The 25,984-nt window shown below is 42.7% G+C and overlaps 1 long non-coding RNA gene across 3 annotated transcripts in view; it reads right to left on the bottom strand.

Annotated features, from left to right (window-relative positions):
* Window positions 1–14,951: 14,951 nt before the first annotated feature.
* The window catches only part of Gm3331, a 51,315-nt gene continuing 40,282 nt past the window's right edge, over window positions 14,952–25,984 (bottom strand). For 2 of the 3 annotated variants that reach the window (XR_379227.1, XR_379226.1), the window contains exon 3: window positions 15,838–16,198. This is a non-coding gene — a long non-coding RNA (predicted gene 3331). Of the gene's footprint in view, window positions 16,199–16,771; window positions 17,311–25,984 lie in introns of all 3 variants that reach the window. The other variant, XR_003948119.1, reaches the window with a different exon arrangement.

Below are 25,984 nucleotides of genomic sequence, written 5' to 3'. Positions count from 1 at the left end.
TCATTTAGCATCAGCAATATACCAGGTTCCATGCAGTCTGCTAGGAAATAGGCAAAGAATACATAAAACGTAAGGCCTGCTCTAAAGGTCTCTTCCCAGCGAGGAATTAAGGGGGAGGGGATCTCACCAGTATAGTATATTATGAAGAAAAAAGTCTCAAGATGAAACTTTCAGATTTTATTCCCAGGTCTCCTTAAGTACTGAGTAACCCGTAGTAATGTATTTTAAGCTCCATGAATCTCATTTTTTCTCAAAATTAGAGAAAAGAATAATAATAACTTCCTTAAAATATCACTATTAATGTTTAATAAGACAGTTTACTCCAAAAATAAATAAGTAAGAGGCTAATGGAAGCCAGGCTCTATGAAGAAAGCCAGTAGTGTCAGCTACCAGGAAACTGAAATGGGAAACCACGTGATCCTAAGCATTAAGACCAAACTGGACAATATAATGAGACCCCGTCTCAATCAATCAGTAATTTCTGAAATTCAGGGCACAGTGTTATATTCTGCAATCCCTGAATTGGGAGGCTAAGGTAGGAGGACCATGTGTTTGAGCCTAGTTACTCTATACTATGTAGTAAGACTTTGTCTCAAGACTAAAGTAAAGCATCCTAGTAGAACATGGATTTTACAGTCCACTGGCATGTTTCCTTTCATTTACCCATGATTAGTCTTTCTTTCAAGAAATCCTTGCTGTGGCTGGTATTTGGCTTTACTTATTCAGGTATCCATCTTTATTCTAGAGACTTAACTTCAGTGTAAAATCTCCTGTAGTTACTGACTTTGGATATTTTTTATGGACATTGTGTAAGTCATTGAACCACTTTATATTTCACTCATGACTATTTTAACAAGATCTTGGAAGCTCTGGCATCATTTATATTACTAGAATTTCTTTATAAATTAACTGTCTAGAAAAGTTTACTTGCCATTTCTCTCAAAGATAGAGATGTACACACTATTTATTTTGTTCTATTATTGTTGACATATACACAGGCGCACTGAAACACATATGAAAATTCTTTTTCTTAATATCTATATGACTTTGAATATATCTACCTAGATTCTGAATATATTTAATTACCTCCATTGTCTTTTTTCCAAATATTATAAGCATTGTAAGCTAAATATGTGTGGTATGTGCATGTGTGTGTGTACATGCATGTGTGTGCTTGTGTGTCTGTCTGTGGTATGTAGTGTGGTGAGAAGGTGGTACATGGGTGCAGGGGGAATGGTGTGTGTCTGTACAACATACAAATTCTGATCCTCCCGCTTCTGAGTCATTCCTAACACAAATATTAATAATATATATTGTAAACCAAATCATGTCTTCTAATATTCATATGTTGAAGCCCTGACCCCTACTACACCATAGTGTTTGAAGATAAGATCTTTAAACAATCAATTAAATTAAAATGAAGTCACTTAGGTGGAACCTAATCCAATATCAAAGAAAAGGAAATGTGAACACACAGATGGCAGATGTGTATGCAGAACAAGGCAGCGAGAGCACAATCATCGAAAGCCAAGGGGACCCACAGTCCAGGTTAGAAACCAATCTCCCTAATATCTTGACCTTTGACTTCTAGATGCTAGAAGTGTAAGAAAATAAATGTCTACTGCTTAGCCCACCTAATTTTGATATTGTAAGCTGGAAAACACCCATGTGTGCATGCATACACACACACACACACACAATTACACACAAAATTTTATTAACTACTCATTCACTTTTTAAAAAAAATTCCCATAAGAGGGCTAGGATTTTGATAGTAAGAAGGTTAAGTAAAAGAGAGAAAGTCTGTGTTTGACACTCAGAAAGAATTGATGAGTCATTCTCAAAGCAACAAACCTGAATGCTGACTAAGCTTTAACAGAAGAGAAGTCTTCGCATCCAAAGGGTCCTATTGCTACATCATTGCTTGAACGACACAAATTATTAAGTGAAGTTGAAGATGCACAAATTGTGTTCTAGGAAAGGTGTTTAGGAAAGAAAAAAGGCAAATAAATAAATAATTTTAAAATAAACAAACAAAACTCACAGTAGTCTCATGTCCTTTCTGTGTTTAGGAAAGAAAGGGATGAAAGATAAATAATTTGCAATTGGTCTTGAAGAGATGGATCAGCTGTTAAGAGAATTTACCACTCTTATAGAAGCCCCAAGATTAGTTCCAGCAGTCATATTAGAAAACATCTAACTATTTCCTTTCCCTCCTCTGGCTTCCATGGGAACCTGCACTCATGTACAACACACCTACATAGATACACACATATTCATATAGTTTCAAAAAAAACCAAAAATAATCTTCAAAGGAAGTTCAGTCCTCACTCACAACCTCTGGAATTGAACTTTGAACGGCACATTAGGGGCCTGGATGAAATACCTGCATAGGCAGGACAGACTCCAAACGCACAGAAGCTGCCGACCTACTTCCTGTTTCATGAGAGACTGGTTTTTTATGGATCCCAAGATGGAGTGAAGGTCAAGAACGTGGTTAAGAAGATTGACAATCCGATCAGGGCTACTTCTAAACTGGCTCAAGAGAAAGAAGTAGGAACAGAGGGAAAGGAAAGCAGGGAAGGAGAGAGAGAGAGAGGGAGAGAGAGAGAGAGAGAGAGAGAGAGAGAGAGAGAGAGAGAGGAGAGAGGCTGGGTGCTGACTCTGCAGAATGTTTGTGGGATGCAAGAAACCCAAGCCTCATATACAGGTCTTTGGAAAACAGACGGGAAGTAGAGTAATGGGGATTGCTGACCTCTAACTAAAGAATACCACTATCAGAACAGAGAGGGAGGACCATAGACTTAGCCATAGGCCAGGGCATAGAAAACGACAAAGCCTGCTTCAGTGGCCTTCATTTCAGCCAGCTACCCCTCGTCATGGAACAGAACACCAAGAACTGTTGGGAGCCGCGCCCACATTCGCCGTTACAAGATGGCGCTGACAGCTGTGTTCTAAGTGGTAAACAAATAATCTGCGCATGTGCCAAGGGTATCTTATGACTACTTGTGCTCTGCCTTCCCCGTGACGTCAACTCGGCCGATGGGCTGCAGCCAATCAAGGAGTGACACGTCCGAGGCGAAGGAGAATTCTCCTTAAAAAGGGACGGGGTTTCGTTTTCTCTCTCTCTTGCTTTTCTCTCTCTCTTGCTTCTTGCTCTCTTGCTTCTTGCACTCTGTTCCTGAAGATGTAAGAATAAAGCTTTGCCGCAGAAGATTCTGGTCTGTGGTGTTCTTCCTGGCCGGTCGTGAGAACGCGTCTAATAACAATTGGTGCCGAATTCCGGGACGAGAAAAAAACTCGGGACTGGCGCAAGGAAGATCCTTCATTTCAGAACCAGAACTGCGGATCACGTTTATAAAGGTTCCCGTAACACAGACTGTTGAGAAGGATTCAACTGCCGAATTCAGAACTCATCAGCTGGGGAACGACGGTGATAAAGGTTCCCGTAAAGCAGACTGTTAAGAAGGATTCAACTGTATGAATTCAGAACTTTTCAGCTGGGGAACGAGAGTACCAGTGAGTACAGCTTTACGAGGTAAGCCTGGCCTTGAACTTTCTAACGAAATTCAAGACAGTCTATCAGAAGTAAAGTGGAATATGTTTGGCCTTGAATTTTTTCTGGTGTTAGGAGCCCTTTTGTTCCTTTTCACATGTTATCAAGTGATTAAGATAGGGCTGAAAATTCTAGAGGAAATTCAGGACAAGCTATCAGAAGTAAAGCGGGGAGAGAGAGTAGGAACAAAGAGGAAATATGGTACACAAAATAAGTATACAGGCCTTTCCAAGGGTCTTGAACCCGAGGAAAAGTTAAGGTTAGGTAGGAATACCTGGAGAGAGATTAGAAGAAAAAGAGGAAAAAGGGAAAAGAAGAAAGATCAATTAGCGGAGGTCTCTAGGAAAAGGAGCCTGTGCTCATCGCTGGATGGGCTCGGGGAGCCAGCTCTTAGTAGTTCTGAAGCAGATGAAGAATTCTCCTCTGAGGAAACAGACTGGGAGGAAGAAGCAGCCCATTACCAGCCAGCTAATTGGTCAAGAAAAAAGCCAAAAGCGGCTGGCGAAGGCCAGTTTGCTGATTGGCCTCAGGGCAGTCGGCTTCAAGGTCCGCCCTATGCGGAGTCCCCGCCCTGCGTAGTGCGTCAGCAATGCGCAGAGAGGCAGTGCGCAGAGAGGCAGTGCGCAGACTCATTCATTCCCAGAGAGGAACAAAGGAAAATACAACAGGCATTTCCGGTCTTTGAAGGAGCCGAGGGTGGGCGTGTCCACGCTCCGGTAGAATACTTACAAATTAAAGAAATTGCTGAGTCGGTTCGTAAATACGGAACCAATGCTAATTTTACCTTGGTGCAGTTAGACAGGCTCGCTGGCATGACACTAACTCCTGCTGACTGGCAAACGGTTGTAAAAGCCGCTCTCCCTAGTATGGGCAAATACATGGAATGGAGAGCGCTTTGGCACGAAGCTGCACAAGCGCAGGCCCGAGCAAACGCAGCTGCTTTGACTCCAGAGCAGAGAGATTGGACTTTTGACTTGTTAACGGGTCAGGGAGCTTATTCTGCTGATCAGACAAACTACCATTGGGGAGCTTATGCCCAGATTTCTTCCACGGCTATTAGGGCCTGGAAGGCGCTCTCTCGAGCAGGTGAAACCACTGGTCAGTTAACAAAGATAATCCAGGGACCTCAGGAATCCTTCTCAGATTTTGTGGCCAGAATGACAGAGGCAGCAGAGCGTATTTTTGGAGAGTCAGAGCAAGCTGCGCCTCTGATAGAACAGCTAATCTATGAGCAAGCCACAAAGGAGTGCCGAGCGGCCATAGCCCCAAGAAAGAACAAAGGCTTACAAGACTGGCTCAGGGTCTGTCGAGAGCTTGGGGGACCTCTCAGCAATGCAGGTTTAGCGGCTGCCATCCTTCAATCCCAAAACCGCTCCATGAGCAGAAATGATCAGAGGACATGTTTTAACTGCGGAAAGCCTGGGCATTTTAAGAAAGATTGCAGAGCTCCAGATAAACAGGGAGGGACTCTCACTCTTTGCTCTAAGTGTGGCAAGGGTTATCATAGAGCTGACCAGTGTCGCTCTGTGAGGGATATAAAGGGCAGAGTCCTTCCCCCACCTGATAGTCAATCAACTGATGTGCCAAAAAACGGGTCATCGGGCCCTCGGTCCCAGGGCCCTCAAAGATATGGGAACCGGTTTGTCAGGACCCAGGAAGCAGTCAGAGAGGCGACCCAGGAAGACCCACAAGGGTGGACCTGCGTGCCGCCTCCGACTTCCTACTAATGCCTCAAATGAGTATTCAGCCGGTGCCGGTGGAGCCTATACCATCCTTGCCCCCGGGAACCATGGGCCTTATTCTCGGCCGGGGTTCACTCACCTTGCAGGGCTTAGTAGTCCACCCTGGAGTTATGGATTGTCAACATTCCCCTGAAATACAGGTCCTGTGCTCAAGCCCTAAAGGCGTTTTTTCTATTAGTAAAGGAGATAGGATAGCTCAGCTGCTGCTCCTCCCTGATAATACCAGGGAGAAATCTGCAGGACCTGAGATAAAGAAAATGGGCTCCTCAGGAAATGATTCTGCCTATTTGGTTGTATCTTTAAATGATAGACCTAAGCTCCGCCTTAAGATCAACGGAAAAGAGTTTGAAGGCATCCTTGATACCGGAGCAGATAAAAGTATAATTTCTACACATTGGTGGCCCAAAGCATGGCCCACCACAGAGTCATCTCATTCATTACAGGGCCTAGGATATCAATCATGTCCCACTATAAGCTCCATTGCCTTGACGTGGGAATCCTCTGAAGGACAGCAAGGGAAATTCATACCTTATGTGCTCCCACTCCCGGTTAACCTCTGGGGAAGGGATATTATGCAGCATTTGGGCCTTATTTTGTCCAATGAAAACGCCCCATCAGGAGGGTATTCAGCTAAAGCAAAAAATATCATGGCAAAGATGGGTTATAAAGAAGGAAAAGGGTTAGGACATCAAGAACAGGGAAGGATAGAGCCCATCTCACCTAATGGAAACCAAGACAGACAGGGTCTGGGTTTTCCTTAGCGGCCATTGGGGCAGCACGACCCATACCATGGAAAACAGGGGACCCAGTGTGGGTTCCTCAATGGCACCTATCCTCTGAAAAACTAGAAGCTGTGATTCAACTGGTAGAGGAACAATTAAAACTAGGCCATATTGAGCCATCTACCTCACCTTGGAATACTCCAATTTTTGTAATTAAGAAAAAGTCAGGAAAGTGGAGACTGCTCCATGACCTCAGAGCCATTAATGAGCAAATGAACTTATTTGGCCCAGTACAGAGGGGTCTCCCTGTACTTTCCGCCTTACCACGTGGCTGGAATTTAATTATTATAGATATTAAAGATTGTTTCTTTTCTATACCTTTGTGTCCAAGAGATAGGCCCAGATTTGCCTTTACCATCCCCTCTATTAATCACATGGAACCTGATAAGAGGTATCAATGGAAGGTCTTACCACAGGGAATGTCCAATAGTCCTACTATGTGTCAACTTTATGTACAAGAAGCTCTTTTGCCAGTGAGGGAACAATTCCCCTCTTTAATTTTGCTCCTTTACATGGATGACATCCTCCTGTGCCATAAAGACCTTACCATGCTACAAAAGGCATATCCTTTTCTACTTAAAACTTTAAGTCAGTGGGGTTTACAGATAGCCACAGAAAAGGTCCAAATTTCTGATACAGGACAATTCTTGGGCTCTGTGGTGTCCCCAGATAAGATTGTGCCCCAAAAGGTAGAGATAAGAAGAGATCACCTCCATACCTTAAATGATTTTCAAAAGCTGTTGGGAGATATTAATTGGCTCAGACCTTTTTTAAAGATTCCTTCCGCTGAGTTAAGGCCTTTGTTTAGTATTTTAGAAGGAGATCCTCATATCTCCTCCCCTAGGACTCTTACTCTAGCTGCTAACCAGGCCTTACAAAAAGTGGAAAAGGCCTTACAGAATGCACAATTACAACGTATTGAGGATTCGCAGCCTTTCAGTTTGTGTGTCTTTAAGACAGCACAATTGCCAACTGCAGTTTTGTGGCAGAATGGGCCATTGTTGTGGATCCATCCAAACGTATCCCCAGCTAAAATAATAGATTGGTATCCTGATGCAATTGCACAGCTTGCCCTTAAAGGCCTAAAAGCAGCAATCACCCACTTTGGGCAAAGTCCATATCTTTTAATTGTACCTTATACCGCTGCACAGGTTCAAACCTTGGCAGCCACATCTAATGATTGGGCAGTTTTAGTTACCTCCTTTTCAGGAAAAATAGATAACCATTATCCAAAACATCCAATCTTACAGTTTGCCCAAAATCAATCTGTTGTGTTTCCACAAATAACAGTAAGAAACCCACTTAAAAATGGGATTGTGGTATATACTGATGGATCAAAAACTGGCATAGGTGCCTATGTGGCTAATGGTAAAGTGGTATCCAAACAGTATAATGAAAATTCACCTCAAGTGGTAGAATGTTTAGTGGTCTTAGAAGTTTTAAAAACCTTTTTAAAACCCCTTAATATTGTGTCAGATTCCTGTTATGTGGTTAATGCAGTAAATCTTTTAGAAGTGGCTGGAGTGATTAAGCCTTCCAGTAGAGTTGCCAATATTTTTCAGCAGATACAATTAGTTTTGTTATCTAGAAGATCTCCTGTTTATATTACTCATGTTAGAGCCCACTCAGGCCTACCTGGCCCCATGGCTCTGGGAAATGATTTGGCAGATAAGGCCACTAAAGTGGTGGCTGCTGCCCTATCATCCCCGGTAGAGGCTGCAAGAAATTTTCATAACAATTTTCATGTGACGGCTGAAACATTACGCAGTCGTTTCTCCTTGACAAGAAAAGAAGCCCGTGACATTGTTACTCAATGTCAAAGCTGCTGTGAGTTCTTGCCAGTTCCTCATGTGGGAATTAACCCACGCGGTATTCGACCTCTACAGGTCTGGCAAATGGATGTTACACATGTTTCTTCCTTTGGAAAACTTCAATATCTCCATGTGTCCATTGACACATGTTCTGGCATCATGTTTGCTTCTCCGTTAACCGGAGAAAAAGCCTCACATGTGATTCAACATTGTCTTGAGGCATGGAGTGCTTGGGGGAAACCCAGACTCCTTAAGACTGATAATGGACCAGCTTATACGTCTCAAAAATTCCAACAGTTCTGCCGTCAGATGGACGTAACCCACCTGACTGGACTTCCATACAACCCTCAAGGACAGGGTATTGTTGAGCGTGCGCATCGCACCCTCAAAACCTATCTTATAAAACAGAAGAGGGGAAATTTTGAGGAGACTGTACCCCGAGCACCAAGAGTGTCGGTGTCTTTGGCACTCTTTACACTCAATTTTTTAAATATTGATGCTCATGGCCATACTGCGGCTGAACGTCATTGTACAGAGCCAGATAGGCCCAATGAGATGGTTAAATGGAAAAATGTCCTTGATAATAAATGGTATGGCCCGGATCCTATTTTGATAAGATCCAGGGGAGCTATCTGTGTTTTCCCACAGAATGAAGACAACCCATTTTGGTTACCAGAAAGACTCACCCGAAAAATCCAGACTGACCAAGGGAATACTAATGTCCCTCGTCTTGGTGATGTCCAGGGCGTCAATAATAAAAAGAGAGCAGCGTTGGGGGATAATGTCGACATTTCCACTCCCAATGACGGTGATGTATAATGCTCAAGTATTCTCCTGCTTTTTTACCACTAACTAGGAACTGGGTTTAGCCTTGATTCAGACAGCCTTGGCTCTGTCTGGACAGGTCCAGACGACTGACACCATTAACACTTTGTCAGCCTCAGTGACTACAGTCATAGATGAACAGGCCTCAGCTAATGTCAAGATACAGAGAGGTCTCATGCTGGTTAATCAACTCATAGATCTTGTCCAGATACAACTAGATGTATTATGACAAATAACTCAGCAGGGATGTGAACAAAAGTTTCCGGGATTGTGTGTTATTTCCATTCAGTATGTTAAATTTACTAGGACAGCTAATTTGTCAAAAAGTCTTTTTCAGTATATGTTACAGAATTGGATGGCTGAATTTGAACAGATCCTTCGGGAATTGAGACTTCAGGTCAACTCCACGCGCTTGGACCTGTCGCTGACCAAAGGATTACCCAATTGGATCTCCTCAGCATTTTCTTTCTTTAAAAAATGGGTGGGATTAATATTATTTGGAGATACACTTTGCTGTGGATTAGTGTTGCTTCTTTGATTGGTCTGTAAGCTTAAGGCCTAAACTAGGAGAGACAAGGTGGTTATTGCCCAGGCGCTTGCAGGACTAGAACATGGAGCTCCCCCTGATATATGGTTATCTATGCTTAGGCAATAGGTCGCTGGCCACTCAGCTCTTATATCCCACGAGGCTAGTCTCATTGCACGGGATAGAGTGAGTGTGCTTCAGCAGCCCGAGAGAGTTGCAAGGCTAAGCACTGCAATGGAAAGGCTCTGCGGCATATATGAGCCTATTCTAGGGAGACATGTCATCTTTCATGAAGGTTCAGTGTCCTAGTTCCCTTCCCCCAGGCAAAACGACACGGGAGCAGGTCAGGGTTGCTCTGGGTAAAAGCCTGTGAGCCTAAGAGCTAATCCTGTACATGGCTCCTTTACCTACACACTGGGGATTTGACCTCTATCTCCACTCTCATTAATATGGGTGGCCTATTTGCTCTTATTAAAAGGATAGGGGGAGATGTTGGGAGCCGCGCCCACATTCGCCGTTACAAGATGGCGCTGACAGCTGTGTTCTAAGTGGTAAACAAATAATCTGCGCATGTGCCAAGGGTATCTTATGACTACTTGTGCTCTGCCTTCCCCGTGACGTCAACTCGGCCGATGGGCTGCAGCCAATCAAGGAGTGACACGTCCGAGGCGAAGGAGAATTCTCCTTAAAAAGGGACGGGGTTTCGTTTTCTCTCTCTCTTGCTTTTCTCTCTCTCTTGCTTCTTGCTCTCTTGCTTCTTGCACTCTGTTCCTGAAGATGTAAGAATAAAGCTTTGCCGCAGAAGATTCTGGTCTGTGGTGTTCTTCCTGGCCGGTCGTGAGAACGCGTCTAATAACAAAGAACTGAGTCCATCAGACAGATTTTGACTTTCCCATGACCTGGACATCATATCAATATTCTGCCACACCTGAAAGAGCAGAAGCACCAAAGGTAAAAGACCAGAAACTTACCCAAAAAGGCATTTGCTACACAAACAAACACAAAACATTCTAGACTGGAAACCTGAGGCTCTATTGTTTGACAACTTTACATACACACATGGCACACTGCGTCTCACTAAACAGATAGTAACTCATGCAGAAAAGTTAGAAACAATATCTTTCTGTGCCTCAAAGCACTGCGTAAATGTGCTGCCCATAGGTGCCGTGCACACACAGAATGGATATTGAGAGACATACCTGTCACTTGTGTGAAAAACAAACCAGGAAACCAGCTCCCTGCCACATAAAGCAGAGCCCCTTAGAGAAGGATCCAGGACTCAGACTTGCTTGTCAGTCAGCAAATAGGTCTGTATTTCTTTGGTCCCTCCCAATTCTCATTTTAGAATGTGAATTCCTGTTCCATCCGTGCTCCACAGCTCCCCCTCCACTCAGTCCACTCATTACCTAATCACAGTTTCTCAAAGGACATAGAGCTAAATGCTTCTAGTTTTCTCCCTCCATGTATTTCAGAATGTCAGATTTGTGTAATGATCAAATTTAAGAACACCAGAGACCTTAGAGTCTTTACTTTATAGAGAGAAAACTGAGGTGTATAGGGTTTAACTAATCCAAGCTCATTGCTTCGAAGGAGGGGGCTAGATTGAAACCCAGATACTCTCTTTACATCAAGATAGAATTTCACTATGAAATCCCAGGCTAGCCTCAAGTGCATCATCCGACTGCATCAGCCTCGACGAGGCTAAGCTAACACAAGGCTAGGCACAACCATATCCACTTTGTACATCTAAAGGCTTCCCTGCTACCCAACCTACCTCTTCACCTCCTTGCTTCTCACTCTGTGGACCCACTAGTTCAACAGCAATGATTCTTCTACTGCAGGCTTGAACCATTCTCTCCATAGCATGGTACTTCTGCTTCAGGGTACTCAGACTTACTCTGAGAAGTAAGTCTTGACGTAGTTCTTGAAAGTAGCTCAACCATGGTATGGTGGTTTGGATATGCTTGGCCCAGATAGTGGCACTATTAGGAGGTATGGCCTTGTTGGAGAAAGTGTGGCACTGTTGGGGTGGGCAATGTGACCCGTCCCTAGCTACATGAGAGCCAGTCTTTTTCTAGCAGCCTTCAGATGAAGCTGTAGAACTTTCAGCTCCTTCTGCACCATGGCCGCCTGGATGTTGCCATGCTCGTGCCATGATGATAATGGACTGAAGCTCTGAACCTGTAAGTCAGACCCAATTAAATGTCCTTAGAAGAGTTGCCTTAGTCATGGTGTCTGTTCCCAGCAGTAAAACCCTAACTAAGATAACTGATCATGTGCTGGGCAATGGTGGCGCACGCCTTTAATCCCAGCACTTGGGAGGCAGAGGCAGGCAGATTTCTGAGTTCAAGGCCAGCCTGGTCTACAGAGTGAGTTCCAGGACAGCCAAGGGTACACAGAGAAACCCTGTCTCAAAAAACAAAACAAGAGAGAGAGTGAGAGAGAGAGAGACCTGGTCATGGCATCATGGTACTCTGAGTTTTGTTTCTTTGTTTAATCTCAACCTTACTTCTAGTTTAGGACAAAGTTCAATTTTACAGGGAAATGCAGTGTTTGATGCTCTTACACTCCTTATGCCTCATGCACAAGTGTCTGCATTCCGTTCTATCCTCATCCTTCCTTTTTTAAAGGTTCTTTTTTATGTGTATGAGTATTTGCTTGGATATGCGTATGTGTACCATGTGTGCATCTTGTGCCTGAAGAGACCAGAAGAGGGGGTCAGATTCCTTGGAATTGAAGTTACAGACTGTCATGAGCAGGCATGGGTATTATGAGAGGTTATTTCCTTACCTCTTTGTTAGTTGCTTTTGAACAAAGACATGGTCCAGAAGAGCAGGGTCCAGGAACACACAGTGAACCATATATATATCCATACACATACATAATTATATGCATCTTTCCCATATGCATAATGGGCATATATCATAATAATGCACGTGCCTAGTACATAATGAACAATAAAGTTCATGCTATAAACAAATACAGCTCATGAGATAATAGATATAGTCTGGTGTTGATAACGTAATAGACCTCACACGGAGGGACGAATTCTCCACAGACTTTCACAAATACTAGAGGAATCACAATAATACTGAGACAGGTCTGCCCTGTCTGCCACACTGACTGACTGCCACACCGACTGCCCTGCTGGCCCAGCTGCACTTGTGAACATCAGGCAGGCACACAGCTCCTTTCCCACTGCCCCTCCCTCTCATTTTATAGCCTTGTTTGGATTTGAGTTCTGGTGTGAATATTGGAACTGTTTAGCTTCACTGGGAACCAGAGACCTATCTCAGTGACCCTTACTGCTTACCTGCAGCAATACCCTGCCCTTCTTATCTACAGTTCCGTGGTTTTGATCTCTGTGATACTGGCAATATTTTCCCATAGGCTCCGGAATGATAAAAACAGCTTAAACAGTGAAAAGTGATCCGAGTTCAGCCCTGACAGGCCCTGCCGGCTACAGCAGACAAGATGAGCATCCACAAACTGGATACTTTCCCTGTTTAAAGCCCCAGCCTTCCTGCTTGTCTTGCCTGTCTTATGAGTCACAAGCAAACCCCACTCCTTCCCCATTCACATTTCCCACTCACCCCTCCCTCTTAAAATTTGAGTCATCTGTGAGACTAGATGCTGAGGACAGAAAGGCAGGCATACACTAACACAATCCTTCCATTGTTGCTGGCCAGACCGAACGCCATCTCCTCTAAACAGCCTCCTCAAGTCTGTGCAACTGCCACCCCTCACTTCTGGTCTTCCGTGGCAGTGTTCCTATGTTTCACACTTTAGCTTGTAATCATCTCTTTCATGTGTGCTAGGGTCTCGTATGCATTACTTCTAAAATGAAAGTCTGCATCCTTCACTCCTGAAATTCTTCCTTAATGACCCCTAATAGGATCACAGGAAAGTCCCTGACCTATCTACTCAGTACTTCTTTGTCGTGAATTTTATTGTTGTTTTCCGATACTGACTTCTGGCTGGCCCAGGGTCCACTATGCAGACCAAGAGATCTGCTTCCTGTGTCTAAAGGTGAGCACCACTATGCATTCACAACATTTTTTTTTCCTGTTGTTGCTGCTGTTGTTTAATAGGAGTTCCTTGGGATGAAGGTTGCTTTGCTCTCAAAAAGAGGCTTTTCAGGAAAGAAGAGGAAGAAAATTGCATTCTATCTCTTTTTGCTATAAACAATCCAAACTGTCCCATCAACTCTGACCCAAATAGTTGGGTTTGGAGAGCAGAGTTGACCATGGGGAGAATCTGCAGCTGACAGTGTGAATGCCAGGAAGCTTCTCCCATCTCTGCCAATGTGAAGAGCTAATGGATCTAGCAGGTTAAGTTCTTTTGCTACATGTGTGCACTAACATTCCAAGACCCAGAGGTCAGGATAAGCACACGTGAGTGGTCAATTGTCACTTGAGAATGACAAGAGCAAGCCAGGCTGGTGGAAGCTCGGCAGGGGCAGGAGCAAGCTTCAGAGTGAGGCCCGGAATGGGGGTGGGAAAAAAGAAAGGAGGTCTCTCTGCCCTGACCCGGAGTGGGAACAAGGTGAAAGGGGAGAACCCTGGGCCAAGGCAGTGACCCAGAAGACCCGAGCAGAAGTAAAAACAGATGCGAAACAGAAGCTGTCAATATCCGGGGGGAACAAGGGGGTCTGCCCCGAAGGAGATGACCCTGAGTACGATGCACTGTTGTTGATGTGTCTTGACTGGGACTGGCACTCCACAATTAAATCTGGACAGCCACAGGCGTGGAGAGCTGCCCAGAGCACACAAAACACTTTGTCCCTCTAAGTGAACAGGGAAAGGAGCGTACCCTGTCGAGCCTGGAGGAGTGACCCTTCCCATAACTCATCCACTTGACACACAGATACCAGGCTCATTACCCATGCCAGGTTCCAGAGACTTGAGTTACATAAGACACACTCTTTGTCCTCAGGTTGCATACTAATCAGTCACTCCCGTGCTAATCTAAGAACTGGCAGTCACAGGCTCCCTTATGCAGATGGTGGTAGATGGTGGCTCTGCTAAGGGAACCAAAGAAGCCTGACCCCAGCCAGCCCCAGATGATCGCATCATTTCAATAGCGAAATCTCAGGCCACAGACTAAGTTTTGCCTCTGGGCAGTAGAAAGGCTCTGAAGGGCCAGCAGCCCTTTGTTTTCTGATCCTCTTCCTTACACCAACCCACACAGCCATTCCTGGGCTGGCCCACCCTGAACTCAGTGTTCCTATTTTTTGTCTTAAGCCAGATGTGACTGTTAATTCTCAGGGCCCCCGGGAGACACCCAAAGTCCCATGCCAAAGTCAGCAGGGTTGTCCCTGGCTGGGATTTAGTGGGGTCTAAATGTGGAGCTTTAGTGTTTAAAATATGTATTTCCAAAGCACTGGCTCCTAATTACTATGTTATGACCGCCATTATAAAGAAGAGGAAATTGGGATTAAGGAAGATTAAGTAATTTACTCCAAAGTCCCTAAACAATCAGGTAACAACGTTTATCATATGAAGGTTAGCTCTCACTCCTCCACCTGGAGGCACACTTCCTTCTCCTGAGGGCCCCTTTGTTCGCCATAGTGAACCTCTACAGATCACAGCTGAGAGACCCATGTGAAATCACCTCTGTGGAACCTTTGTGAACCTTTGGTAGAATATACTGGCCGAAGCCTCTTAGAACACACTGTATTGTCTTTTCTGCATGACTATCTATTTCCCCACTGCAAGTTTTCTGTAGATTTTTGCCTGTTTTTTTTTTTTTTTTCCTACCTTAGCATCTAGTCCCAAGGCATATACACTACAAATGCCTAATAAACATTTCTGGAATTCAGATCTCTTTTTCTCCAAATCTCAGGTACTTTCCACTCCAGCAGACTTCCTTCCTGTTCTCTATAACTTCCCAAAGTTGAGCTAGATCAAGTAGAAAACCTTATCTATGAGGCGTATGTTGAAATTACTACCCCTCTGGGTGGTATACTCTATTTTCTTGCACCTCCATATGGAGAAAGTTTAATTTATAAATTAGGCATACTAAGAATAATAACTAATAATAAAATAGGACAATAACAGCAATCGGCGGTGATAGAAATTTTTTTTTAAAATATATGAACTCATTGTTTACTTCCTGAAGTTTTCACCCAATAGTTTTGGACCTTGCTTGGTTATAAGTAACTAAAACATTCAAAAGTCAAGTGTGTGCAGAAGAAAGGACTCCTGAATTGATTCTTTCTGACTTCACTCATCAGCCCAAAGTTACAAATGTATCTTCTCTCCAGGGTCTCCATTAACACATGGGGGCCTTGGGTAAAAATTTAACGTCACACAACTATATATCAACTAATATATGTCCTGTGTTATCTGCCTTCATGACAAGCTCTAAGGTCCAAAATGACACAAAATTCTCAGCCTGCAAAGTAAAGACCCTGGTCACGCTTGAAGCCTAAGAGCTGTATAAGATTTACATCCCCCACCCCCACCCACAAGGCACACACCCTAGAAAGAAGCCCGGGGAAGCCCTAGAAATGCACCGTTGGTCATTTGGCCAAGGAAATCCGGGACCACAAGTACCCAAGGGCGACTTAGAAAATGTGACTGGCCTGAGTTCCTGGAAGTTCCCGGAAGTTAATCAGACCTGGTTCTGGAAAACAACACCCTGTTGCCAACGCTGGGGTGGCGCTCACTTCCCCTTCCTTTAAGTTCATAGTCAAACAAAATCCAGCTTGATTTGGAAATGACCACCAGAGCATGGCTTCAATTCTTCCTTCACTTGTGATGAGGCTGAAGTCTTTCAACTGCCCAGTTCCTGTCACCAAAGAGGAGCAGCCAGCGCACCATCCAGTCTGCTTGTCCCGAGGCCTAAGTGAGGAGAAGGCTGGCTCGATTTGTATTCTTTCACTGCCCTTGTTCCTGAGATAGTTGATGTGAGGAGGGTGATAATTTCAGGTGCCTGGTTTTCCACTGTTTTCCCTGATAAAAGAAACGGGGGGGGGGGGGAGGTCAGTGGAGAGAAAAAAAAACATATGTTTTTATCTTTGCCAGAGAGTTTCCATTTGATTTGGCGATGGGGACAAGAGGCAAAGAAAACACTATGAGCAAGCAGTTGTGCAGGGCTCTGGGTGCCCTTTGGTGCTGCCTCCAAGGTAAAAAAAAAAAATTAATTAATTAATCAATTAATTGATTAATTTAAAAAACCTGACTCCCTTCCTGACAAATTATATAAAGATCAAGAGAGCTCTTCTTGACATTGACTAAAAACAAGACCAGCAGTGATAGGAGACAGCGGACATGGGGCTGGGTGTAGGCTCTGCTTCACTCTGGCTGGACTCAATCTCTTGTCTAGAGCAAACAAACCAGGTCATGGGAGAGATACATCTAAAATGAATAGGATTGAAAACCATGAGCTGTGTGCTCCCAGAAAGCACTAGTCTGCTGGACTTTCTCTCTAAAGCTCAAACACCCCAAGCTCCCAGTTGTGATTTCATTGTTCCGTTGGATTCACTGGTTTTTAAGGTATTTTGAGACTAACTCTTAAGGTCTTACCTCTGTGAGTGGCTTTGGGTCCAATAGTGACTCCAGAGATCTCAGAGGTCGTTTCCCTCCCCTCACACAGAGCAGCAACTAAAGGATATTTGTAGGGTGTTATCTACAGCATCGGTCACATCAGAACATTCTAAGTCAGCACATGAATATGAGAAGATTAAAACAGAAACATGAATGATTTCACAAAATGATGGCATTGCTGTTTGGTTGTTTCTTGCTTTCCTGTTGTGGGTCCTTTGGTTCAGCATCATGCTGGCACACAATGAGTGTTGTTCCCACTGCCACAGCTCTCTCTGACAGAAAGAGAACCTTGGCATCCACACTGTAACAGCCAAGGTTCATCATGTCTTCCTTTCATAACCGTTTGTGTCCTCATCAATCCCACTGACGTGCAAAGCATTAATCACAGGTACTCCTGTTTCTCAGAACATGGGGTTCTTTGACTTCTAGTAGTGGACCTGATTATAAGGAAAACTGGCCAGCGTCAGTCTTCCCTTTCTGCAGAAGTTCTTGCTTGTTGGTCCTGATGCAAACAGAATCTGGAGAAGATGGGGACAGGAAGAATTGACTGACAAGTAATGGTAGATTGGTCCCAAGACCAGGCCAGTTTGAAGCTTGGTGGCATATGTCTTAAAGAAATTAACTTCAAAATTTAAAATGTTAATTTCTTTTACTGAGTCCTACATTATCTTGTCTCTTGTGTCTATGGTATGTCACAGAGAGGAGGGATTGTTCATAGTAAGGAAACAGATTTCAGTTTAGTCTGGAAATATGAATTTTATTTCTCCATTAGATAATAAAATTATAGCCAGGAGAAATAACTTGACCCAGAAACAGACAGGCAGCAACATTTGAGCTGTATTAAGAAGGAAAATAACTAGCTTTCTATGAAATCCAAACTTTGGTTTTGGCCAAGCCATAGCCTATAAGAAAATATAGATTTTTTTCCCTACGTGACCCAAAATAATTAATAAATTAACAATCATGTTTTCTACCTCTAGTCCTTGTTTTTATCTTCCTCCCAAAATGTCTTATTATATGTACATGTGCAAGTGCAGTCTCTCTCTCTCTCTCTCTCTCTCTCTCTCTCTCTCTCTCTCTCTCTCTCTCCTTGATAGTATTTACTAGCCTTGTGTATAATGTTCTTTGGCTGTATTAAGAGGTAAGTTTCCCAAGGATAGATGTCAGCACGCATCTCTGATCCAACTGTAAACTGCAGTGTCAGGCAGCTTCAGGCACAAGTATACACTTAATAAATATTTGGTCTGTGGGGGGAATGAGATCAATGGGTGGGATGTGGCATTGTATATGTAAAGCTTTCGCTTGGGCATCTTAGAATTGTACTCACAACTTTATCCCCAAATATACAGAAAACGTGGGAGGATGGGATGACTCTTTGTCTAAGTTCAAAGGCATATGAAGAAAAATAAGATATACTGAGTTTCTACTGAATACTTCTATTTTATCTATATACAGTTCATTTTATTTACCTTCTCAGGTAAATAAAAAAAAAGATACTGAAATATATTTATTTTACCTGAAGTAAATACATATCATATACTCTTCAAGAAAACCTAGGCTCAGAAAGGTGTGTTTACATCAAGAGACACACAGCTGCCATGTGTGCAAGGTTTCAGCACCTTCGATGGCTCAGACTCTGACCTTTCCTCTAATATGTCCTGGGAATCTGAGTCCCCTTTCATTTTACTAAAATGAAATTCCAAAAGTTCTCTGTTAAAATGAAAGGTTTTCCCTCCATTCATAAGGAGAGAGAGCAAGAGAGAGTGAGAGAGAGAGAGAGAAGAGAAGAGAAAACTTCCTCTGACCAATGGAAAAATAATCCAAAGCTCTGCTTCCTGGCAAAGGGCCTAATAGTGTGGGCCAGGCTGTGAAATAGAAGGAGACAGATTCTCATGGAAAGCAACCTCTCCACCCACTCATATTTGTGTTTCTCTGAGGTTAACCCAGGGCCCCGCCACTGCCTCCTGCACATCACTTTGGTGACTGTTCCCACCGTCAGCACACAGATAGTGGAGGGTGGAGGCATTGGAATCTTATCTCCCCTATTAAAAGATAAAGCCCCCAACTCAACCCTTATCAATATAAGCTTCATGCACACCAGTCAGGGCTTACAAGGGAAGCAGACAGCATGTTTCTGATCATGGTTCAAGTGGGATCCAGGCAGCATTTGCCTAGCCAGCATGGCCTTGAGAGAGGTAATTAAAACCAGAGCTGTCTGCTTTGTTTTGATATTAGCCAGACCTTCTTTTGAGGAAATATATGGTAATAAACTGGATGAAATGGTGGGGTAAAAAAAAATGAAATTAACATCCTCTTTCAAAGTGAACCAAATGCTTTGTGGAACTCCTTGTTTCTCTTCTTCATAGATGGTTTACAACCAATGTGTGATCCCAGTCCATTGTTGCTAGTCTCTGGTTCATTAATTCATTCATTCATTCACTCACTCATTCATCAAGCAGTTTTAGAATGCCTGCCAAAAAAACATCCTGCATTAAGCACTGAAATATAAACCCAAAGGAAACAGAATCCCTTTTCCTGAGAGACAAAGGGAGCAAGGGAGAATTGTTCTGGACAGAGAATAGGCTACCCCTCAAGATTCCGCTCACACCAAGGGGATCCTTCTCTGTGCATGCACAATTTGTTCTACAATCACCTTAGCAACTCACGACCTCCTAAATTGTCCACCCTTTCTCTTGCCAACAAGGATTATCTTTACTTTCTGCTTTTGATAGAAGTCTGCTATTCTGCCATCTCCTCCTATTCAGCTCTTACCCATCCTTTGAGACTCCCAGGCATCAATTAACTCAAAAGCCAACAATCGTATCTGCCCTCTATGACTGATCTGCTACCACATCCCAGTGGATCCCTCAGTTCCAAAGATTTTATATTACCTGTCAATTTTCTGTACATTTTTCCTTCTCTTCTGCTACATCAAGAAAGCTAAGGATGGAATAGGATATGTTACAATTGTTTTGAAGCCTAGGGCAATATACAACATAGTGGGTATTCAGCAAATATAAGGGAAAAGGCTTATTTTTGTGCAAGGTATAACAGATAGAGTTGAGGGGGAGGTATGCTCAGGAAAAGAGGAATAGAAAATGCTAGAGAAGTCTTCATAGGAAAGATTACTGATCTGAATCTTGAAGAATTAGCATTAAAAATTAGTTTTCTCCAACAGAGTCTCACCGAAGACACAAATCACTTTAAGGGTAGGCCATGTGTCCAGAAGAAGATGGACAACACAAAACAAAATCAACAGTATCTTTACCAATACTTTGTCTCAAATATTGTGTCAAGACTTTCTTTTCCTAACCTTACATGTTTGTTAAGTATATGTCATGGTTTCCAGCTTTGAGATTTCATGGGGTTCATATGTGTGTGAACAAATGTGTCTCTGTGTTTATGTTTCTCATGGTTTTCCTTTGGCTCTCTTTCTTCTTTTAGTTTATTTAGTCCTAATCTGACCTGCTTGTTTTTGTTTTATCTAATTTTATTATTATTCCTTAGATGCCTGTTTATTTTCTAAAGAGAGACAGAAAGGGTGTGGATCCAGAAGCAAGAGGATGTGGGAAGGAATGATGGAGGAGTTAGGAGATGGGCAACCATAATCAGACTATATTGTATGAGGAACAAATCTATTTTCAATAAAAGAAAATTAGATGGAAAAATAAGTAAATTTAAAGTATGAGCAAAAGAGGTCAGAAAGTGTTTGGGTGCCATTTCTGGCCATATTCTGAGGTTGGTGCTTCTATAAACCTTTATCAGAGATGCTCTGTTTCACAGGGGCCAGTGGTTAATACAGAAACTCAAAAATTCACAAAGCATGGAGAATTAATGACTGTGGAATCCTTGCTCTAAATGGAGCATCTCTATCCCACTCTCCCACCGCAAGACTCAGAGAACAGTGTAGAAGAGACAATTGAAAGACTATAAAAGCCAGAGGTTGGGGAGACCTGCTACAAAACTGTCTTCAGGGCATTATACCATTGCATCTACCATGCATGTGGGAGGAACTTATGAAGACCCACCCCTCGCTGAAGAGCTTACTAGGCCCCACCCCTCACTGAAGAGCTTATTAGGCCCCAACCCTTCATTGAAGAGCTTTCTTGGCTCCACCCCTCACTGAAGAGCTTACTAGACCCATCACTCACTGAAAAGCTTACTAGGACCCACCCCAAAATGAAGAGCTATGAGCTTAAAAGAAAGAGAGAGAGGAAAATAAAAGAGGGATAGTTGAGAAAAAAGGTTGTCAGAGAAGAGGCAGAGACAGAGATGTAATAAGAGATGAAAATGTCCCAAACTCAATATACACACAAAGGAGGTTGTCAAAGAATAAAATAAAAATGTAATACACACTATTATCTGGATTAACAGCCAGTAAAGATTATTTCTGGCTATGCCTGTGCTATTAATTCTGTGTATAAAGAGTGCTTCTGGGAAAGATTGGTATGTGATTCACTAGCCTGAAGAATATCCACCCTCACCAGTGAATCCAAGAATCATCTCAACCATGGAGGGCTTCCATAGAACGAAAAGGCAAAGGAAAGACCAAGCACTCTGAATCACTCTGAAGTACTCAGTTTGCCCTGTGCATGGAAGTCAGAATCCCAGATGTTCAGGCCTTTGGACATTGAGACTTAACTAGGGGCTCCCACTCTTATTTCTATCCAAAGTCTCAGGACTTTGGGCCAGACAAGCATTACAGGTCTCTAGTGTGCCCAGGGAAGATGGTAGTGCACATTTCGTTTTATAAACCCGGCTTATTGATCTCCACATTTCCCATTGCCTTTCTTGCTTTGGAGATGTCTGAGTCATAAATACACAAGTCATCAAGTGGTTAAACATCAAAAGATGAGAATAAAGCAGATCATATGGAGTTAACCAAGGGCTTTGGATACAAATAGGAATTTGAGTTTATCTGATGGGTATGTGAGAAAGGAAGTATTATTTACTTATTTCCTCTCACTGGAAGTACCTGACCACTCGATCAGTTCACCAACTCCCACAAGGCAGCATGCATAGGAACTGCAATGCTGCAAACAAAATACACACAACTTCACATAAATCAATGGCCCTTTTCTTTCATATCTCTTCTTGATTCTAACAACATGGATCATGATGGGACTTAGCCAAAAAGCAGCAACAAAGCAAAAGTCAATTTCAAGACAAGGACCAAAATGGATCATCAGATCCTGACTGCAGACAAGCATGTTTCAAAAAGTAGTTATCTTCACTGGGAATTCCAGTGGTAGCTGAGATTTGGGCTAGTTATTCAAACAAGGCCAACAAGAACACATACTCTCAGTATGCCTAGTCCTATCATTTGCTTTCACTGATATATTATTTATTCAAAATGATATACTTCAAAACCTTGCAAGGTGACACAATTTTCTCAGACTTGCTTTTTGTTCTCAGACTCGGTTTTCACACAATCCATTTGATAAAGTAAAATGCCACATGAGACAGACACTGAGGTCATGAAAAATGGATATCCTTTCAAAAGAGATGTGAGTCTCTGTGTCGTGTTAGTCAAGAACCATTAGACAAACAAATCCTTGGAGAAAGGATGGAGGTGTTGGACTGGGCACAGTCCATTAATGTGGTGACCACTGATGGACAGCAGCCATCTGGAAGCAGAAGCTCAGGTCTAGAGAGACCAAATGCTTACACTCAATTTGAACTTTGCAGGGACACACAGCTCCCTGCGTTGTCCAGACTCTGCTAGTCACATTTTCCCCATTGGCTGGACTTTTCCTATGACTTTCTTTGTTCATTTTTCACTCAGTCTTCTGGTTATGAATGCTCAACATAATTGTGCTAGTCTAGCATCTCGAAAACCAATCAGAAGCTTATAAGATTAATTTCAGAAATAATCAGGGAAATGCATGTAAACACAAACCATAGTGAGATACTATTTCCTTCCCACTTGGATACTGGAGCAAGAAATTCAGATACTGTGTTTTGGTGAGGTGTAGATAAACCATAGCCATCATCCATCATTAGTGGGAAGACAAAATGGGGTTAAATAATTTGGAAAAATCTACACGTTCTTCAGAAGCTTAAGTACATTTGTTAAACAATCCAGCAATTCCACTCATGGATAAATCTATAAGAAGAGTAAAAATCTACAGAGAAAATTCTGAAGCCTAGAAAAGTTAAGAAATTCATTCCAAGCCAAGAGAAATATATACAGTGAAAATTTTGGGTAATAACACACACACACACACACACACACACACACACACACACACACAGGTGCATGCTCATGTATACACACACATACAGGTGCTTGCTCATGTACACACACACAGGTGCATGCTCATGGACACACACACATGCAGGTGCATACTCATTTACAGACACACACATGCAGGTACATGGTCATGTACACACAAACACACATGCAGATGCATACTCATTTACACGCACACACATACAGGTGCATACTCATGCACATACACAGGTGCATGCTCATGTACACACACACATGCAAGTGCATGCTTATATACACACACACACATGCAGATGCATGCATGTGTACATGCACGCACACACAAACAAAAACTACTATTAATTCTCAGATCTTTTGTTTCCATTATTTCATACAATGCCACATTAAGCAGTTTTCTGGAGCATAGATAAGGACCTGTGGTGTGACAAACCACCATACTAACTGTCACCAAAGCCGTAGAGTGGATATTAAAGATGTGAGTAGTATAAGAAATTTGATTCAAAACTTTCAAATTGTTTTCTCCAAAAACCACTATTAGAGAAATAGCTGTGTTTACCTCAGAAAGTTTGTCATGTACGGGAACTTTAAGAAATGTTTTGTATGATTATCTGTGTAGCTTCACACAACTCTGGTCTAAGTTATATAGACTGGGAAAATACAAATCGTTCAGCAATCAATGATGATTATACTCACACCTGGCCTCAGCACATGGGCTACGGAGCGCGACATATACCTAAATGTGATTGGTTGACTCCAAATGATCTCATGTCCATGAATCAAAGCTGAGAATCCCTGAAAGAAGCCGGGCACAATGGCACAGGCCATTAATTCCGGCATTAGAAAGGCAGAATCGGGTGAATCTCCCTGAGTTTAAGGCCAACCTTGTCTACATGGTGCGTTCCAAGCCAAATAAGGATATAGGATGAGAACCTGCCTCAAAGCAAGCAAGAAGAAAAACAGAAAAAAGAATCCACAAGAGACCCCAGGCAGTAAGTTCAAAGCCAGTGAGAAGAGCACTTGTGAAGAACTGGCTCCCTGGTATTCTAAGATCCCAGACAGCTCTCAGAGCAGCTTGCTTCTGTTAGGAAGACATGTGTCTTGGATTTTCCACTGGACCTATTTATACATATTCCTGCAGAATATTTATTGTAGTGTCCCCTCTTCCAGTCAGAAGGTTTCTGCTTTGAACAGTGAGTTATAAAATGGTTATCCTAACCATGTGGACTATGTCTCACATTTAACACTCAACACACAGTGAGCTCAAGGTTTAACAGAGAGTGTTAGGCAAACCCAGCTCCATTCTAGCAAAGGTGTTGTAATCCAAGCAACAAAAATCTGTGTTCCTCCAAACTTCACTCAAAGCAGACCCTGGATGAGATGAGAAAAAAATACTTACCTTCTTTGCTCTATTCATACTAATTAAGCAATAGAAATATTTTTGGGGGTCTCACAGGTAAGAAAAAATAAACATGAAAGTCATGAGGCCATTAGTCCAGGGTGTTGATTAGAAACTGAATAAATACTTAAAGACTAGTAGGATGATAACATAACTTATGCTGATGAGAGTCCAGATAAAGATAAGTTGCCTCTAGTTTTTACACACCACACACACACACACACACACACATATACTTGGCTAATGTTTTATATATACATACATAAAACACACAAATACATGCATATACTTCACTGGCAATTAGGTTTTCGGTCTTGGATGGTGTCAGTTGCATAACCAAATCCAGAATCAATTAACGTTTATCATATACTGTGTATATATATAAGTGTCTGGGCTGAATAAATGATTATGTCATTAAATCGTCATTACAATCCAGTATTCTGAATGTCCCTATTCTCTTCATGCAGGTGAGCTAATTAAATTTAGGAATAAGAGAAACTACCCAATGACTCAGAAATCGTAAAGGAACTCAGTCAATTTTGAACTCCAAGCCAACAGTACGAGTTCACTGTTTAACAAGCTATGCCAGCCACATGCTGCTGAGAACAGCAGCTACAACGATGAGCTAGCCACCAGATGGACCATGCGTATTTCTCATATTGAAATAGTTAAACCTCTTGTTGTAAGAGCGGCCTGTAATAAAAAGATGCTTTCTTCTCCGTGTACTCTTCTACTGCAGATCTTCAGAAGTCTGAGCCTATTTTTAATTCTTTATGTTTTTCTGGTGAGTGGATTCCTGCATAATTAAAAGAAGAAAAGCAGAAAAAAAAACAAAAGAAGGGAAATATTCCTTGGAATTTCTTTCATGCTCTGTTCCCAGCCCGTGTGTGTATTTCTTGGTGTGTTTTTAAAAGGTTGCATTGACTCAGCAACAGGCCAGCCAGCTCTGTGACAGCTCATCTCTGGTTTCTATTAACTGTGATTAATGCCAGCGATCGTGTTTATGCTCTGAGTCTACACACCAGTTAGGGGCTCAGGGAATTCAGTTCCGGCTTGTGTAAAAAAAAAGAGTATGGGGGCGGGATGTATGGACCAGAAGGAGCCAAGCAGGAGAGGCCAGAGCTTTGGAACTTGTACTCGCTGTGATGGGAAGGGTGATGGGCAGCGGGAGGAGGGATACCTCAAGCCTGGATTCCCAGTGGAAACTGTATCCTTCCCTGCTCTTGATGCCTGCCAGCCTCTATCCCGGACACTCTTAAAAACTGATAGAAGTATGAGCTGAAAGCTGTGCCCTTGCCAGATCAGCAGGAGGTCACCACAATCATTCAATTAATGAATAAATCCCTCTGCAATCCAAGGGTCCATTAGAATCAACACTCAGAGTGGGGCATGGGGTGTTAGGGGATAAATGAATTGTCAAGAGACTGTTTGGAAGGGCATCAAGCCTGTGATTGTTTTCTGGGGACTGGTCCCATCTATGATTTATTTAATAATTAAATCTTGAGGTTGGCATAGACCTTGAAGGTCACCTAGTCAAGCTTCCACTCCATGTTGGAGTGTGTTG

The sequence above is a fragment of the Mus musculus genome, chromosome 9 (assembly GCF_000001635.26).
Source record: "Mus musculus strain C57BL/6J chromosome 9, GRCm38.p6 C57BL/6J".
In the NCBI taxonomy this organism is placed as follows: domain Eukaryota; kingdom Metazoa; phylum Chordata; class Mammalia; order Rodentia; family Muridae; genus Mus; species Mus musculus.
The sequence above is the reverse complement of the archived record's forward strand: the minus strand, read 5'-3'. Positions and strand labels throughout refer to the sequence as shown.